Raw genomic sequence first — 21,686 nt, forward strand, 5'->3', positions numbered from 1 at the left:
AGGCAGATAGCCCTCGTGTGCTTTGCCATAATTAAATACACACACCAATGTTCTCAAACGTAAATACCGATTTTTAATGTTTCCACCTTTTAGCCACTAGATGGCTTATCAGAGCTGGAATCGCGGATAGGAAGGTGAGATTTTACTTCCACACTCCATTTTCACGTTGTCATGAAACGTAGGTATTTAGCTAATTTACAAACTTAAAATAAATTTCGTGTTTCAATAAATCGATTAAATACGAATTTATTTAACAAATTGAGTTTAACACCTTTTCAATGTGATATTTTCTAAAAAAGTTTATGTTTAAAAATGTACAGTTTATTTTTCTTTGATTTTTTACACATTAAACTTTCATCCTTGCAACTGCTTTTACAAAAAGAATTTCGGAAAAATGATAATATTTTGTATTTTTTAAAAAAGTTTAAAAATGTAGCTTACGAGTACACTTCTCACATCTCACATCTTTAAAAATCTTATTTTGGCAACAATTTTCCTTTCTTATTGTTGTTGATAGATTTTTGATGAAATCGCATTATTTTGAATAGTTTCATCCTTTTAGAAATATGGGTTTGGCAACAATTTTTCATCGTATTTCTTATGCCACTGTTTTTAAAAGATTGGCATATTTCATTGTAATTTTTTTATATGTATAATACATTTTTATTGATGTTTTTTATAAAGTTGTTCTGCAGAGTAAAATTGTGCACGGAATTTTTTGTTTTTTTAAATTTCTGTCATCTTATGGTTTGCTTATTTCACTGTTTGTAAGACATTGAAAAGTTTTGCATGATTTTTTTTCTTCAACGGAAAGTTGGTTATTTTTTTTATTAGGATAATTAATATTTGTATTAAGGGATGTAGCTTATTTCATTGTAATTTTTTTCTCTTGAAAATATAAGATAAAATATCATTAATTATACTTTGCTTTTCAGAATTTTTTGTTTTTTGTATTCTTTTATGTTATTTATTGCTCATTTCACTGTTTTTAAGATATTGAAAAGTTTTGAGTAATTTTTTTTAGGAAACAAAGTTCTTAACCCCCTTTATACCATTTGACTTCTTAGATTTTGCAAAGGGAAGTTGATTAATTTATTTATTAGGATAATTAGTATTTGTATTAAGGGATATTGCTTATTTCACTGTAATTTTGTTATACGTAATAACATTTTTTATGAAGTTTTTCTGCAGAGTAAAATTCTACGCAGTTTTTAAATTTAACGTTTGGTGTTCCCTTCAGCCATTTTTCCGGTACATTTAAAAGCCAGACGAAGGCTGGCAGCGAAGCTGCTAGTATGTCTATAAAAAATATAATTTTGCTTAGATTATGGAATATATTGCTTATAATTTCAGTTCTCTAATTTTGTATACTCTCACAATCTAATAGCTGTATATGAATAACCTTCACTGATTATTACTTGTATTAATAGTATGTTTACATAACAATTGACTTTTTATTTTAAATTTTATGCAAATTTTCTACATTACTTAAACATTTAATCTAACAGAAATATGAATTTTTTGTAATAAAAATTCTATTATAAAAGTAAGAGTACAATTTATGTGTAAAAATTTGACTACATGGCAGGCAGTTAGATATTGATTTCAATGTCTTTAAATATAATTATTATAAAGTTAAGATATACTCTAATTCTATTATAAAATTTAGATGTACAGAACAGAAGGCACACTTTGTGCTTACGACTCAGTCAACCACTTGTGGCAAGATAACTTATGATAACAATTAAGTTCAAATTTAAAATTTAAATTCAATTAAATTTGTGACCAAAGGCTACACAAATCAATTTAATGCAAAGTTGGTACAAAACTTAACCGGCATGGAATTCAATTATCAGCTATTATAATGCAAGACTGAAGACTACAAATCTTATCTTATCTAGCAACTTTGTTTACTTTATTAAACCTTTCTTTCAGCGCGCATGCGTAAAGCATACATTACGCATAGTCGAAATTAGAAAATTGCAACCAGAAAACTATTTGATGTGTATTCGTGATATTTATAATGACAAGGAATTTGATTTAAATCATATCAAAGACGGAATGCATCGAGATGAAATACTACATTTAGTAAGTAATTATACGCTGAATAAGATATAAACATCTGCCCTGAAGGTAAGGATAGTGCTAACAGATCAACTTCCAGTTCATTGCGCGCCGCGACGATATGCCTTTGTTTATGCGTTTTTGTTTATGTTTGGATATGCTATTTTTTGCAGCAATTCCATTTTTTGTTTGATGGACATCGAAACATTCTTTCGCTTTGTAGATTCTTTGGCAGCTCCAGAATAGGAAATTCTTTTTGACGTAATGGAAAGTTCAAGCTTACTTTTGTAAAATTCCTCTAACTGTCTGTAAAAAATAATAAGCGGTATCCAATTCGAAGATTAAGGAGCAACGCAATCTACAACATTAACTGAAATATCTAATTAGATAATTTGAGTTTAGCTTATACCGTCCGTTATACATTAAAGGCGCATGCGTAGAAAGTTTGTAGCTTTGAGGTCCGGATTAAAGACTGTACTAATTTGAAATGCATTTATTAACCTTTTGTAAATTTCATTATTCATAACATAAAAATTAACCTTTTGTAGATTTAAAATATTAGCTAAATACTAACATAATATAAATATTAACTAACTACTTAAAAATTAATAGCTAATACATTAATATTATATTTTGTAATTTAAAATATTAACATTTTGTAAATTTCAATATTCATAACCTAATTACTGCCATAAATTCATTTACGGTAGTGTTTCAAGAATTTATCATATCCAGTGGCGGCTCGTAATAAGCACTGTGGAACTGCAGCACCCCCTATATCCACTTATTATTATTTTTAATATTTAATATAGTGTGCCCTTTAGTCTTTAATTCTTTCTTTATACTTTTACAATACATAATCCTTAAACTTAATGTCAGTAGCCATCCCCCTTTTTGTGAAAAAGTTACGAAAGTCTTTGTTTGGAACTGCACGCTTCCCAGTTCCATTTACGTGGTGTTTGGCGGTTCTGCGCATGCGCACACAGAAAACTGCAGGCGAACCGGGTAGAGAGAATAGCACTGTCGCTTTTGCAGTACCGAAATTTTGGCATGTTGTTGATAACATGATTTCTTTTTACTCCGCATGTGTGGTATTCCTCCACAAGATGGAACTTCATCGGACCATAAACAGAGTTGATGAAAATTTGCAACTTTTAAAAAATTGCCTAACTGAAATTCACTCAGCATCAAATGCAGATCAAACTATTGTAAAAGCAACAGGAATTTTAAAATATCTAAATGATGATAATTTCAAGTTTTCGTTAGAGCTTTTTGATCAGATGCCTCATGTTGAAATAATATACAAATAAATGCAATCCAGAGAAATTAGTGTGTTTAAAGTTAATGAATATATGAAAAATTTCAAAACTGCTATTTTAGATTTGAGAAACTCAAAGTACTGTGAGAATTTTTCAAAGGCACTGATGGCAGAAGCTAAGGAAATATGTGACTTTATACTATGTATTGATATAACGCACAGATATTCTTCCATTAAATACTTAGCAGCTGCTAAATTGTTTAACAACAAAGGCTTAGTTTTAGGAATGAATATTCTACAGAAGAAATAGTACTGACCACTGAAGCATATCCAATGATTGACAAAGAAAAGCATGAAACTGAATTAAAAGTATTCTATTGTTGGTCTTATATCCAAATACTAAAATTTAATTGAGCTACTGAAATTAATCTTAGAAAATAATCTAGATGATGTTCTTAGTGAAATTATGAAACTGATAAAAATTCTCTTGAGGGTTCTCATGACTACATCAGAGGCAGAATGCAGCAGTGAAAACTTTTCTAAGAAGCACTAGGAATTCGGAAAGACTAAATGCGCTTGCAATTGCTTAAAGAAAAATTTCCTCAGCTGTCATCCAGAGATCAAGGAGAAAATTATTGATCTTTTTGCACAAATTAAAACAACAGGAATGGATTTCATTTTTAAATAAATAGACAAAGATTGAACTGTAACAATTTTGGTTAAAGTAATTAAGAAATGTTTAATTTTTTTTAAAAAATTTCATGAAGTTTCAAAATAAATTTTCTTTCTATATTCCTTTTACACAATTTTTTTAAAAAAAGGTTAAATTTTTTTGGAACAGCACCCCTACTAATTTTAGCCACGAGCCGCCACTGATCATAGCAGGTTTAGAAATGTGGAAAATTAGACTGTTTTTTTTTTTTTTTTTTTTTCAATTTGTTGAAAATTAGAGAAAGACTGTTTATTCTAATCAAGAGCTTATTTTTTAAGATTGTTATTTAGTCTAGATCGGATTTTGTCGACAATCCGCCATTTTTTGTTCGATTTTCAAAGCCGGGTCTACCTTGGCGATCGAAGTTTGCCGCCAAATAAAAAAAATCGCCAAAACGACTAATACTAAAGCTGTTTCCTCTTCTTTAATATTTTTCATGATAACTATATCCTGTGAAATTGTTTTTGTACATTTAAATGTGCATCAGTTTTCTCTGTAAAATTCAACTTACACTTTTCTGATTTCTTTTCTTTCAAAATTCAAAAATCTTGTGTCCATTTGCTCGCACAATGTTTGTAGAGATGACTTTTTGATTTTAGAACTTGCATCCTCAGAATTTGAAGATTCTTAAAAAGTGTGACAAAATGATTAAGTCTTCTTGGTATTATCATTTAGTGCACATATGTTGTGAGAAATTTGTGATAAAAACCTTATTTTTTGGAGAACATTGAAAACAAAATTACTGAAATTTTCTACTTTTGATTCTGAATTTTGTTCTTGTAACTTGTTTATATTCTCTATCCTTTCTCTTCTTTTCATTAGACAGAGAATGGAAATGGTTCTAATCATATTAATCATATTACATGGGCAGTTATCTATATAAAGGAGTGTTTCTACTAATAAAGATAATATTAAGTTATGTCAGTTAATAGATGTCTCAGTGCCTTACAGAGTGCCAACGCAAGGCATTTTTCTTCCTGGTACAATCTCGGTGGGTCCTAAATTCTGCTGCCCAATCTTTCCTTAAATTCTAAAATTTTATCAACCCAAAATTTTGCTGTTTGCTGCTTTACTAAATTTTAAAAATTCTCCTGCGGGCATATCATTTTTATATTTATAATCAAATTACTGAAGAAAAAATAGTCTTTTTGATACATTCTAAATTGAAGAACGAAAAAGAAAATGATTATTTAAAAAGACAGAAAATTGTTCTTCAAAGATACATTGTTAGAACATTAATAAAGTAGGAGATGAAGCAGTAACTAATAGGAACAGTAAGGGATGTTTCTGTAACTGGCACTTAACGAAATTTCGGATTTGTTTACATCAGAAGAGCGTACATGTGCCAGAATATGGCAATCCTGATAATTGTTGCAACCCACACAGGTAATTTTCCTGAAGGGGGAAAATGGAAATTTTCTGTTTACTTTTCGAACATAAGAATAGGTAAGAGAAAATAAAGTTTGAAAATCGCAAATCATTATTAGTTCATATTTTTACAAAACGTTTGTCGGGAGTTAAAAAATAAAGTTTGAAAATTGCAATTGCAAAACATTATTTGTTCATTTTTTCTCAAAACGTTTATGGGGTCTTAGGCACATTTTTGAAATCCAAAATGGCTACCAAAAAATCGCCAAGGGACAGTTACGGAAAATTTGCCGAACACTGATTTACTTATAGAGACAAACAAACTTAGAAAATGGGCTAAAGAAGAGGACTGTAAATTAGCTAAAATATTTGGAAAATTTTCAGATTAAAAAATTATATAAATGTTTTACTGTGTGTTGTTGACATAAAACATATGTTTTGTGTAGTTTTTAATATATAACTATCCTAGTATCATTTTGGAATAAATGTTATAAGTTATGTGTAATGGTCCATTATTTTAACCCTTTCAGGGTCTTATGTACACATTCCCTACAAAAGTCTCTCATAGCCAGGTATCCCATCCACGCATCACTTGAGAACTAAAGCAAGAGATGCATAAATGCAATTTAAGCTGAAACATGTTTTAAAGATCACTAGATGGCATTCTGTGTCCGTTACTTTTGAACTCAATATACTTTTCGGATCCTGACCGGTTAGAGCAGACTTAAGGGTACCCCTTGTATTGTCGTGAAGTTGTTTCATTTACGGTATCCTAAGTAGTTGAATGTTATGTAAACCCTGTTATGACATAATCGGGTACATGATTCGCCTCAATATATGTTCAGCAAATGACTGATCAGCGGAGACTTCGATAATACTAATTAAGAACCACGAAGCAGAGGGAACAATTATTCTAACTGATAAAGGGTGGGCATACTTATTTTTAAGTAGGCATGGGTGCTATTTGCATTATATCATTAATCATTACATAAAATTTGTTAATCCTGCAAATAGTGTACATACCCAGTCTATGAAATCTGATGAATATAAAAGTATACAAGTTTTTTTAAACAGTAATAGAATTAATTAAAGTTAATTTTTACTTACACATACATTAAATTATGTTTAATTAGCTAATTTTTACTTACATATGCTTAATATTGTGTTTATTTAGCTAATTTTTGCTTACATAAGATTAATATTGAGCTTTTCAACTAAGCAAAGAATTTAATAGCAATAATTATCATTTTTAATCATCTAATTTTGGGAGTAAATTTGACTTACATATTTGTAATATCATGCATTATCTGTTAACTTAACCACATACTACTGAAACCATTGCCATTGTTGAGCTTGGTGATGAGAAAATGCATCGGTTACAACAGGTTCTGTCCAAACCTTGAAATTCTTGTAGAAAGGTTTATAATCTCCAATCAGAATGAATAATTTTCGTATCTTGGTGCCATAGAAATACTTTCAAGGCACATTGTATGTTGTCTCATAAATACTTTTTAGCAACATGCTGCATTGCTTTTTCTATACTTTGTTGTGGCTTTTCAGTGGGGTGCAGATAATGATAAAGCAATAAATGTGTATAACGCAGACACGAATGTTGCCTGAATTAAACAAGCAGTGTATTTGTTTGTATCTGAATGAAGTATAAATACTGTACAAAGTCTGAGATCTGACTCGTTGAAACTTCAGCAATTCTGGATTTGGAACTTTTCAGTATAGTACATCATTAATTTAAATCTAGTAAGATGACATGTAGAAATTATAAAATTAAAAGGTAAAAGTATATTTTAGGGTACCCCTTGCCGAAACGTAGCGATGTTTGGTGGTACATGGATACCGAGTTTGTGCAATTCTTTGACTTGTTATTTTGGCTGGCGTAGAAAGCCAAAATAACAAGACAAAGAATTGCACAAATTCAATATCCATGTACACAGCAACCTATTTTCACTTAAAAAAATCATCCCAGAATTGCACAAACATAGCATTTTGCACTCTCTTGACTTTATCCATGTATACATCGATCTATTTTCACTTAAAAAACACCAGAGAATTGCACAAACTAGGCTGTGCGCACTCCCTTAACTTTGTCTATGTACACATCGAACTATATTCACTTAAAAAGTCAAAAGTGCAGCCAACAAAAATATATATATAATCTGAATAAACTACATTTTAAATCAAACAATGAAATAACATAAAAAAAGAAGAGTTTCACGTCGAGAGGGTGAGTCAGAGTGTGTCTCATCTAGTTAGTCCGGGCTGAGGCGATTGAGTTGATAGCCGGCCACTGAGTACCGAGTGGGTCGTCGAGTGCATCAAAGAGCCTCTTAGTGTATCGCGGTTAGTGCATCGTCGAGAGAGTGTGTTAAGTTCCGGGAATGACTGAACCGAAGAGTCGGGAGCTGTGCTCTGTGTCTCGTCGAGTGCATCGTGAGTTGTAGTGTGGAGAGTTTCGAGAGTACGTGGAGTTCCGAGAACGACCGAGCAGAGTCGTCACCATCGAGATAGATAAGGCCTGCGCTCTGAATCGAAACTGGCTTGTGACGTCACGGTTAAGGGACCCTCAGCAAACTTTTTGTTAGCTTTTATAAGTTGTAATTTTTTATTCATTATGTTTTAAGAAATGAATTTATGTTTACTTTTGACATCTGAAGCAAAATAATGACCCTTGTAATAATTACTAACACTAGTAATATAAAAATTGTCAGCAAAATTTATGATTATTTATTTTAATTGGAAACTAATTTTATATGAAATAACTGTCCTAAGGGGTTAAAAGCAGGACAATTATTTCATTACATAATATGTAGAATATCAAATGCAGAGTAAATTTGATTCTTGACAGAGTACTGTGTTCTTAAATTTAAATATCAATGTTTTTTGCAAATCATTAAATATCATTTTATCATGATGAAACTTAAATGCATATATTTAGCTAATATAGCTTCTGTTCACTTTTATGTATGTTATTATTATGCAATAAGTTTGTTTAAAATTTGTTATGCAATATAAATCTTTCTGAGAATGATAGAAAAGTTTCTGAAGTAATGTATGTAAGATTCATATTAAGGTAATTAAATTGGGAAAATGCAAAATGAAATTTTTAAAATGTACAGTTATTGAAGAAGCAGTAGTAATTGAATTCATATGTAGACATACTTGTTTTCATTGTATTTAAATTCAATGCAATTTTAAAAACAATTTTTTCTAATTATCTTTTAAATTACAATCTTTAATTTGAGTACGTGGCACCACCAAAAGCTATGTAAGGTAAGTTAAAAAAATTGCTTACATTATACAGAAAAGATTTGAACATGATGTTAGGATTTATATTTTCTTTTCATGTGGATATTAATAGAAAAGATATTTTCAGAACAGACGTAACGCTTATAGTTAAATAGGTATAATGTAAATATTTGCAAGAAATTTCAGTTTCTAAAAATTTTTTAAGTATTACAAATATTTTAAAAATATTTTCAAAAAAATTGTGTATAAGTTTATTTAAAAAACTTTTTTCCTGTCTTATTTGGAATTTTAGTATTGATAATCTTCAGAGCTATGTAATAAACATTATCTCAATTTAACTACAGACTCTGTCGAATAATTATGTAGCATTAAGAGGAAAACATTAACTGTAATACAGATTAACATACAATATGTAAGTAAGAAATATTTTAAGAATAGACTATTTAGTAATTTATTACATTCAGAAAAATATTCGGAATGATATAAGGCATTTAAATGTTAGTCTAAATATTAAGTAGTCTCTTGCATTCGTTTAATGTTTTATAATCCTGCTACATTAATATGAAAGATATAAAAAATATGCAATAATTATAGAATGAGAGATAATATGTGTTCCCACTGGCAAACATTTTGTTAAAGTAGTGGGTGAAACAAAAAAATTTGATGCGGTGGTGAGAATCAACGAGAGACACAAAGACAGTGCAGAAAAATCAAAGTAAAAATTTTTGCTACTTGAATTTTAAAACCAATTTTTCCTTCAAAGAAATGATTTGCTTTTAAAAGCAGCACACCATTCTCAAATAATTTTTTTTTGAAAATAAATACCAACAAAAGAAAATGAAAATATTTCATATTCGTATAAGCTTTGTAAAACACTATATTGTCGCTTGTAATTTTGTTTTAGACTGATTTTATAGTATGAGATACCAATTTCATATAATAGGTTTAGAAAAACGGGTGTTTAGCAAGGAAGCTAAACTGCGCGAAGACCGGTCACCTAGCAGTGACGTAGTAACTCAGCGCGCAGGCCTTATCTATCTCGATGGTGACGGCAGAGTCGGGAGCTGTACTCTGGTGCTTCGCAGTGAAGCTGTCTCTACCGTTATTACCTGACAGTGTGAAGGCTGTGTCGCTGATTGTTCCAGCGTGTTTATAGTAGACCTTCGATGACTGTAAAAGTGTTTTGGAGCTGTCCTGTTTGATATTGGTAAATAAAGTGTGTTTCGATACTTTATCATCAAGTGTCATCGTTATTCACTCCAAATCCACACGAACCCCATATGAACGTGAAGGCATCTTAGCACTACACGAAGGAAATATCCACTTACCTTATTTACGAATTTACACATCTTCAGTCAAACAAAATTCCTTAACGGCATCCAAACACTTCCTAAAATTATCTGAACTAGACTATGTATTCTGGTGTCGCCACATAAATTCACAAAAATAAGAGTAAAAATTATCCGATGTTCGACCATACTCATTTCCTTCCTCCAAACCAGACACTTAATAATCGCTAAGTAAACCTTCATTTACATACCAGCCAATTAATGTTTTTTTCTCTTTTGCTCCAAATCCTACAGAAACTTCAAATTAATCTTTCCACATTCATCCAATTTACCATGTAAACTACAAAATAACAACGTATTAATCCCTCACACACAAGCCCTTACCCCAAATCCTACACACACTTTCCAAATTTCTTCCCATGATTCAAATTCACCACAACCGATTGCATCATAATAGGGTTTCCATAGCATTCAACTACTCAGGTTTTCATAAATGAGACAGCATCTTGGCAATAAATGAAAAAATTTCACGATAATACAAGGGGTACCCTAAAGGCAACTCTAACCAATTTAAAATATGTAATAATAATTTATAAAATAATGAAGCATTTATGACCTAACAGGAATCAAAGTTTATATTAAGAAAGGGCTCAATATTTATGTTTGCTTTATCAAACATTTCTTTCAATATTAGTTAATGTGCTTTGTTTTTTCTGCTAACACTCTTTCTTTAAGTCTCAAGAGAGACATAATTTCTTATTTATTCAGCTACAAAATCCCACTTTCCAATTCCTGTAAATGTCGCGTGGAGAATTCCACTAAAATTCACACCACAGTCGAAATTTTTTCGTTCTCAACAACCTGTCACATTTTTCACTATTAGTAGCAATATTTTCTGGATTTAGAATCATACTACGTATTTCGTGTTTGTTAGTTGATTAATCGTTGGGTCATTATTATTACAATGAAAACTTCTGTTATATCATCCTCATCTTATAAACACTTCTTCATATTTCTTTAAAAATTCCCTAATTTGGAAAATTTCACTTTTTGTTTGTGATATCTGAACACCTTTAAAATTTCAGCTATGATCATATAGATGTAGCTAGCATAGACTACATTATTGCTGATGTGTAGTGAGATTAACAACTAAAGACATATTCAACTAAATTTTGTCTTGCTTCTTTCACACGCTCGTGAAGTTAAGCTTGAGTTGTATTCGTTATTTAATTATATCTACAGCTTTTCCCACATCTGCTTAAGGCTTATCCTCTGTCATTTAAACATTTTATGGCCCGGTGTAATCTCGGCAGGTCCGATATTCTACTAAGGAGCACCTCTCTAAATTCTGAAAATTTTCCCTTTATTAAATTCTACCCAGTGTAGCAGATCAGCTCTGGCTCCATTCCTGGGCTAATCTGAATAACAAATCAGATATTCTCAGTTCAAACAACACTGAATATAATCTTTTGGCCTGTGAGTATCTTTTTCAAAATCTACTTTTTGTATATGGAAAGAAATTTCTGCTACAGTCAAATACCGAAAATTAGCCGACCTGAAATCCGCGTTGCCTCTCAGAATATAAACATTTAGTTTATAGGTTCCGGAAACCGCAACATTGAGTAGGAAATATCGAATAAAAAAATACTACCCAATAATGACGTCATATTGCCGAATAATAATGAATCAAAACGGAAATACCAAATTATTGATATCAAAAAAGTTTTAAAAAATAAGATAATTTTTTCCCCTCTAATCTGCATCGAGGTAAAAAAGCAGACGATTCACTCAACTCTTTGTTCAAGCTCACGATTCACGTTGTTGTATTTTCTGAGCTTTGTTATTTCATTTCACGAGATTGTCTAGTGCTGACTTTGGTGCTACTTTGGTAGACGGTTGCACGGATTTTGGCGATTTTTCTTTTGGCGAGTAATACAACTTATGGTAAACCCATTGCTGGATACGTTATTTATGGTAACCGATACTTTGTTGTCATTTTATTAAAAAATAATGCATTTTATTATGCATAAGTTCCGTGTTTTAAATATTATTTATGGCTTCTAAATATTAAAAATCAGTTTAATTGTACATTTTTATTTGAAATAAAAATTTTCTTGTTTAAAATATTTTATATAATTTTATGTTTTTGATGATGTAATCAATGACGTCACCTTACTTAATAAGTAATTGGTTTTATTAATATCTATAAATTTAATCTAATGTTTTAAACATTATTTATGGCTGTTAAATATTAAAATACAATTTAATTTTGCATTTGTCTTAAAAATGATTTTATTATGAATGATTATTTAAATAATTTTAATTCTATGCATGATGTAATCAGCTCCCTGATTGGTTACTGAATATTTGTGCATTACTGCGCCATTTTAAAATTTTATTATTCATCTCTTCGAATTCGTCAGATTTCAAATGCAATGGATATCTCCGTTTCGAAGATGTTGTTATTGGTAATTACCAGGAATTATTGGTATTGGAATAAAAAAATTGCCCTTTGAGACCTTATTTTGGCCAACCTGTCTTTCCTAATCAAAGATTTATTTATAAATTGTTAATAGCGTCAGAGGAAATGTATTTTAAATTTTTGGAGTAAACCTCGCTAATTGCTTCTTCAATGAAGTGCGAGATTTGTGGATAACAGATGAAGATGGTTAAAAGAGCCGATTCAATTATGATTTCGATTTTTTTGTGGTACTTATCAATAAACAAGCGGTTAAATTACTCAAAAAAATGTAAGTACATATTTTTCTTTTATTTTATAATTGTATACTTCAATTTTTGTAAAAAAAAATTAATACACCATTTTCAAAAATTTCTGAGATAATTATTGTCACATATGTTTTAATGTTAATTGTATTTTATATAACGTATTTTAAAGTATTTGAATTTAATAATGTTCTAATTCTTTTAAATGTTGGTAGGATGGTTTTTTAATTCGATAATCAATTTCAGTAATATTTTAATCTAATTAAACGTTGACACAATGTTTTTATAGCGGTGTTTTTATTCTCTTTTTTTTGCTATATGAAAGTAATAATAGCCTTACTTTAGTATTTTATACTCATAGTAAATGTATTTATTTGCACTTGCCTGCCATCTTAAAAAACGACATTTTCAACAAATTAATCCATTACTTTTAACGATATTTATTTTTTTTTTAAGTTTCGAATACTTTACTATGCGTAAAAACAGCGTTTTTCAAGATGGCTGACGATTGTAAAATTCGGCCAACAATTGCGCCAACGTAAATCGCCAAAAATCCGTGCAACCGTCTACCAAAGTATCACCCTGCCTTTTTTTTTATCCGGATATTTTGTGGATAAATTAAGAATATTTTTAATTTCAGCCTTTTTTAATACAATGACAGATAAGAAACGCCCTCGTGAATTTACTGCTTGCAGCCTTGAAACACGTAAACACACGGTAACGCAAAAAGTGAAAATTCTGCAAAAGATGGAAGCAGGTGCTAATTCTCGATTTATAGCAAAATGGTATGGAATTGCGACACGATTGTGTATGATATGCGGAAAAATAAAGAAAAGCTGTTGAATGATTCTAATACCGGAATCCCAAACCAAAAAATCTTTGCAGGAGGCGAAATCGGCAAACCTCGATGCTGTGTACATGTAATACAATGAATAATATAATCAATTTATATATGTAATAATAATTTAACGCATATAATAAATTATTGCAACAATGTATATAATAATTTAATTAAATGTATCTAATACATCTTATTCATTTTGCACTTTTAGTCTGAATATTATGCTTTATCTTTTCTGTCCTGAAATCCGCACAACCTCTGGTCCCAGTCTTTGCGGATTTCTGAATTCTACTGTATATTTCTCCTCGTCAATATATTTAAAACATCTGGATGGAGTTAACTGAAGTCCGCAATGCCAACATAAAGGTTGCCATGCACTTTATGTTGACATATGACTTAATGTTGTTGTTTATATAACTTTTGTGTTCAATTATACTAATATTTAAAAACATTGTGTAGACATCGCTGTGTAGGCATTCCTCATGCTGCTGTGTGTTGATAGTCATGTGGTAATGAAAGTAAAAATTAATGGATAATGATGGCCTAGCTTGGCATCAGTGCCAGTGTGAAATTAGGAAAGATTCTTGCATGTTTTATTATGAAAAAATACCAAATCGCAGGAAAAAAAAACTTTCTTAAAAAAAGAGGGGTTGCAAAACTGTTGATCCAGAGATTTGGATTTTAGATCATTCCGGATGTAGGATGTCTAGATTTTGAACTTTGTAGCATATCAATTAATATTTTAAAAATCTATAATTGACAAGATAAAATTTATTACAAAGTTTTAAGTAATTCTTATATTGATTCTGTAATTTTTTACCTCATATAATGTGCAAAAATTGATATTCATTTAAATTAAGAACAAATCCTGAAGTACACTGAGGTAAAATTTATTGTATGAATATATTTTGCAAAATTATAAATCTAAATGCAAACATGTGTAACACATGTATGTACAAGTACTAATACTATAGGATTTTACTATGTGCTTTTGTCCTCTGTTCTTTAAATTAGGCATCTGAAGGCAAAATTTTCCTCTCATTTCTTCTTTTTATATAACTATGGCAACAATTGCTTTTGATAAGGTAAAAGTCTCTGAATTCACTTTTCCTACTTTTATTTATTGCTGCGAGTAAATATAAGTTAATGAAAAATGACTAAAAGCAAATGTCTAAAAGTAAATGAGGAAAATATTGTGTGTCCATGGCAGTGTCAGGACAGCTATTTTATGGATAAATAGAAGTAAACTTTAAGATCCATTTCTCAAGTAATAGAATATTATAATTAAAGATAAGTTTTCAGTGTATACAAAGTTTCAAGCAGTTATTTATTATAAGATGTGTGGGTAACATACTCAAATAACTGAATGAAAAAGGGAATACTGTTCTGTTACCCGCACTGGATCCAGAAATGTATGGGTACATGTGTTCATGTATGCATGTATATATGTACAAGTGCAAATGTATGGTGTGTTTACATATACACGTATGTGCACATACATATACACACATATAATATTCATACATTTCCTGAATGAATTTTCAAATGAAAGTGGCATTGCAGAAGCAACTCCACCATTTAAAGAGAAAGATGGCTGTGCATGCTTTTATAGAGAAAGCAGAGTGCTGGGAGTGCATGCAATATCGTTAGATCCCACTAGATGCGTGTGTGATAGCGTCGGAGCACGTTAAAATACATCGTTTGCATCATGGATGCCTCCAAATTTTGTCAACATGCAGTCCTGCAATTTGTAACAGTGGAAAATCTGAGTGTTTTTGAATTTATCGTCGAATAGAAAATGTGTATGGCATTAAGTGTTTGAAACACAGAACAGTATTCCGATGGTGTAGAAATGTTTATAGTGGAAGAAGCGGTACTGACGACAGGCCACGACCTGGTCAAGTGCATCTGGTGATCATGCAGGGACAGTTGCAGACGTGGACCTTCTTGTGAAAATGAATCAGTGAGTTATTGCTCGAGATAGAGCAGAGGAAATGTTTATGATCATAGAAAGTGTACGCACAATACTGTGTGAGAGGCTGCGATTCCTCTCAAGGATCATTGCCGCTGCTGAAACATGGTGTTATCACTTTGATCCAGCCACCAAAAGCATGAGCACGGAATGGCAACACTCTTCATGCCCTTGCCTGATGAAGGCTCGCACATCCGGTAGAGTTGGCAAAGTTATGTTAATGTGCTTCTTGGACGTTGATGACCCACTACTGTCCGAATGGCTACTTACAGTTACGACTGTCACTGCTACCACACACTGTAGAAACTGAGAGAGAATATCAAGAGCCGATGATATGGCAAGCTGCACACAGAGTTATCCTCTTGGACTATAATACTCTATCTCATGTGGCTGTGGTATGTCGAACATTTTTATGGCAATTCTTGCTGGGAGATTCTTGAACACCCTCTTACAGCTCGGACCTCTTGTCATGTGACTACCACATCTTCAGTGCACTCAAGAAATCTGTGAATGGATTACAATTTACCAACGATAATGAGGTTCAAGCTGCCATTGAAAATTGGTTCCATAACCAACTCCAGAGCGTCTTCATCTTGGGTATCCATCTCGTTCACTGCTGTGACACTTGTTTTAACCTACAAAGTGACTTTGTCTAGCCTATCTGTATTACTTCTTTTTTTTCGTATACTAATTTATATTAATATTATTAAACCGACTGTTGTCCCACTTTCATTTGAATGAGTTTTATACATTTCTGAATACGATAGTTTGCTAATGCAAATACTTACATTAGCATCCATGCATTATACTTTACAAGACAAAGTTAATAATATTTTAAATGATTGATTTATCGGGCTTAATAGTTACACTCATAAATTGATATTGATATGAATAAAATACAAACAAATAGCATTTAATAGAATTATATACATATATTTATGCTACTGTATATGTTGTTATTTGCTAGCAAATGTAAAGAGCAGACATGGGTGATTTTTTTAACAAGATATTTTGGTACTTACATAATGAAGAAAATAAGCATATGAAATTGTGTATGAAATATTTTTGCATTGTTTCCTGAGTACTGGTATAACAAAGTTTGCCTTCTAAAATTAATACATTTACATAATTATATTTATTCACAATTGCTGAGAAATAGTACCATTTTTGGTCATAACTATGATGGACATGTTTAACGAAATGTCATTTGGCATATATTTAATAAAAATTCTGATTTAATCATTATTATGCAGAACTTTACAGGTATCACAACATGTAAAACAGAATAAGCAAAAGAAAAAAAGAGATGCTGCTAATAGCTGTTTTCAGAAATTACAAAAAAAATTTATTGTGCTTAAATTATGGACAGATATGAATTTCTCAATGTGATTTCCTTTGACTGTAAGGGGTTATATTTGACATATTATACATGCTGTTCACTAAATTGTCAAGGACAAGTTCAAGGATTCTTTCTCATCTGTGAGGAAAAATTTTAGTTATCATACAATATGGAAAGTGTCCTGCTTGGGATTTAGGTCTTACTGAATATCTTCTCTTGCTAGTGTTTCAGAAACTTCAGCTAATCCATGATGGTGGGTATTGTCACTCATGAAGAGAAAATCTATAACAAATGACCTTGGAAATGATGGGTATGTTCCAGATGAATTTTAGTGCAATGCTGTTGTGATGTCATTGTACTTCTATCAAAGATGTGAAAAGGAGTTTTTGTTACTGTGCATGATACACAAGCCTGCAGTTCCTTCTTAGCCATAGTGATGAATTTTCTTTCTGGATATCTTAGTGATAATAATGAGTTCCTCTTTCTCTCTACTTGCTCTTCATGGTAAAGTTAAATTTGTCAGAGACTATGATTCTGGACTGCTTTTGCTGACTCTAGCAAATATGCTCGTTACACCAATGTAATATTCTCTTATAATGATGTCCATATAGTGCAAATCATGTAAAATATATTTCTATGCATGTAAGCCAACGTTATCTAATCGCTGAGAAATGCAATTATATGAATCTCAATAACATTTGTAAGGTTTAGGCCGTCTGACAAGGAGTAGCATTTTTTATCCTAATTGCCACTGGACTGACATCTCTATCTCTGCAAGGGTTGTGGCTTTCCTAAGGCCTTCAAGATGTTTCCACACAGTAGTATCACCTACAGCAACCATCTGTAACTATTAATATTCTTTATGCACCTAATTTAGCCCTGGGGAATTGAGTAACACTTTGCCACAAACTGTCCAACGACTCAACAACAATCATACACACTCAGATGATGTCTTGCAGAATTTTGCGATCAGTTACAAACATCAAAAATTAAAATTTACAATAATATTTACAGAAACTTATGATATTTTTCTCTAAAACATTAATGCTGTTATTTATGACTAAGGAAAGAACATGCTTGCACATTTGCTTGCACATCGGTGCTTTTCCATTTCGCCGGCGCAAATCTCGCCAAGTAGACTTTGTTGTTAACAGCATATAGTATTCGCTGGTTAACATGTTAGATGTTTCTGAGTTAACATGAACTAACATGCTAACAAATGTTAGTTCTAAGAATTTTTTATTTTGAAGGCATAAATATTTTAATATGGTTTAAAATTTTGTAAAAAGCCAATAAATTTCTAAATAGGCATTAATTCAAAATTTACTACGCTTTCATGGTTCAACATCCTGATTCGCCGGTTTGTATCATGTGACCCCAAGTGATCACATCTGACTAGAAAAAACTAATTTTCTCAGTAATTATCTACATTAATTTCAAGTTAAATCTTAATACAGAATACAAGTTTAAATGCAAGAATTATTTCAATTCGTACGAGTAGCTTACTCAGAAATTATATAACACCGCATTATACTTCGCTAGTGTATTCTTATTAGAATTGATAAATTTAACCCTTGATATTGCCTCCAAATTTTCGCCTTTGGTTGAGCGGTGTGATTGTATCCTAATTGACTTAATTACTGTGAATGGTCTTAGAGCATCAAATTTAACTATCTAGGTAAAAATTCTACGGAATTGTGTGACTTGATAACATGTTATATAAAATATTAATGATAATAAGTTTATCAGAAATGAATTAATTCTGCAAATAAACTTTCTGCACTTGAAAATTTTCTACACCTGAGCGGAGGGAGAGATCTAGTAAAACTAGATTTATTATAACTTCAGTTGGACCAAACAACTTCTATATACAGTCAAAAGTCGTCGGGACTTCGGTGATTCCGGATTATAGATCATCAGTTTAAATCTGGTAAGATGGCATGCAGAAATTATAAAATTAAAAATATGAAACCGTAATTTATGAAAGAAAGAACAATTATGATCTAAAGGGTATCAAAATTTACAAAAAAAAAAGCTTAATATTTAGTTGTTTACTTTATTAAACATTTCTTTCAATGTAAGTTGTTTAAGTTGCTTCTTTTTTTATGTGATAATACTTTCTCTTTAATTCTATAAACAGACATAATTTCTTGTTCAGTTACAACGTTCCGCTGTTCAAGACCTATAATTGCTGTGTCGAGAATACCGACTAATTTGTCAATTGAAATTTTTTCGTTTTCAATAACCTCTCTGTCACTTTCTTCGCTATCGGAAGCGAATTATAATGACGAGGAATTTGATTTAAATCCTATCAAAGACGGAGTAAATCGAAATGAAATACTACATTTAGTATGGAATTATAAGCCAAATAAAATAAAAACATCTGCCCCCGCCCGCCCCAGAGCAGCGTAAAATTGATAAACAGATTTCGGAATGGTTAGATAAACAAAGGATATGCCTTTATCCATTTTTTGCAGCAATTCCACTTTTTGTTTAATGAACTTTGAAACATACTTTCGCTTTGTAGATCCTTTACATATTAATACATATATATCAGAAATTCTAGTTGACATAATCAAAAATTCAAGCTTACTTTTATAAAATTGCTCTAACAGTCTGCAAAAAATAATAAGCCGGATCCAATTCGAAGATTAAGGAACAACGTAATCTGCAACATTAACTGAAATTGATAATTATATAATTTTAACTTAGCTTATACCGTCCGTTATACATTAAACGCGCACTCGTAAACGTATTTTGCGCACGCGCACAAGCATATTCGCAGTATTACATGATTTGAGATCTGTTAAACATAGAAAATGCCATGGTTCGCAAAACAAATATTTATTACTGAGATATGCAGAGATACACGCAGAGTTACATGCAAAGAAATACAAGCAAGCAGAGATAAGCACAAACAAATACAAGCACAAGCAGCGATAAGCGGTTACAGTGGTCATACAGTCAGACGTCGTTAATCCGGACTCGTCGGGACTTCGGCTATTCCGGATTATCGATTTTTCTTCATTATAGATCATCAGTTTAAATCTGGTAAGATGTCATGCAGAAATTATAAAATTAAGAATATGAAACCGTAATTTATGCAACAAAGAGCAATTATGATCTAAAGAGTATCAAAATTTACAAAAAAAAAAAGCTTAATATTCATTTGTTTACTTTATTAAACATTTCTTTCAACGAGCGTATGCGTAAAGCATACATTACGCATAGTTGAAATTAGAAAATTGCAACCAGAAAACTATTTGATTTGTATTCGTGATATTTATAATGACGAGGAATTTTATTTAAATCACATCAAAGACGGAGTACATCGAGATGAAATACATTTGGTAAGGAATTATAAGCCGAATAAAATAAAAACATCTGCCCTGAAGATAAGGATAGTGCTGACAGATTAACTTCCAATTCACTGCGCCGCGTTCCCCCCTCGCCCCGCCGCAGAGCAGCGTGAAATTGATAAACAGATTTCGAAATGGTAGGTCATTTTTTGCAGCAAATCCTCTTTTGTTTAATGGACTTCGAAACATACTTTCGCTTTGTAGATCCTTTACATATTAGTAAATATATATCGGAAATTCTATTTGACATAATCGAAAGTTTAAGCTTACTTTTATAAAATTGCTCTAACAGTATGCAAAAAAAAATAAGCCGGATCCAATTCGAAGATTAAGGAACAACGCAATCTGCAACATTAACTGAATTAGATTATTTTAGCTTAGCTTATACCGTCCGTTATACATTAAACGCGCATGCGTAAACGTATTTTGGGCATGCGCACATGTATATTCACAGCCGTAAAGGTCTTACGCGCATGCGTCAACGCGACGCATGGGCAGAAAGTTTGTAGCTTTGAAGTCCGGATTATAGATCATTCCGGATTATGGGTTTCCGTATTAACGACTTTTGACTGTATATATATATGCATCACTAAAGAAATAAATAAAATTATCATGCTTAAAAAACAGATGTACCATACCAGTTTTTTCCCCTTGTTACCCTTTACATTGAGAAGTAACAAACAGTACAACGCTGAAAAATACTATCCTTGAAATTTTGTTTAAATGAAGAAACGCACACCATCTTTTTATTTAAGCATTACACTTCAAAAACAGATGCACATACCGATTTTATTTCACTAGCCTTTATACTGATAACATGCATATAAAAATGAAAAGGATTATCCTTGAAATTAAGATAAAATGAAGTAACACATACCATCTTTTATTCAATCATTACTAAAATGAATAAAACGATTACGCTTCAAAAACAGGATACACATAATATACAGGATACACATTCTGACACATATTCATGAAGGTTCACTGAAACAGCACAATCATCCAGTACTTCAAATAAAGCAGTATGGAATAACAAAATGGGAAAATTTATGTATGCTGGACATCTTTTTTCTATTGCATGTTGTCTGACATGATCCACAAGTGCCTAAAAATGTACCCAAAAAAACACATATCAATATTAACAAAAAAATTGTTTACAGATTAAAATTCATTCATTTTATACCAGTATTATAAAGATCATGCATGAAACAAATCTGCTTTCCCAAAGTAAAACTTAACTGAAATTTTATACTGGAAAATATGCTATATTTCTATATATTAGAAACAAGAAAATAATACCATAATAATGTACTCATAACCTAGGAGAAAGTAACATATAACATCAAACACAGAAATTTATATACTCGTAGCCTAGGAAAAAGTAATACGTATTACATAAAACACATAAATTATTTAATATAAAACATACATACCTTCTAAAATTATTTTATTTTACTTTTTGTTTCTTATTGGCCGATACTGATGAATATGAAATGTTA

This window comes from Stegodyphus dumicola, chromosome 11 (assembly GCF_044657685.1).
Source record: "Stegodyphus dumicola isolate Sdum_Otavi_A_Nest chromosome 11, ASM4465768v1".
In the NCBI taxonomy this organism is placed as follows: Eukaryota; Metazoa; Arthropoda; class Arachnida; order Araneae; family Eresidae; genus Stegodyphus; species Stegodyphus dumicola.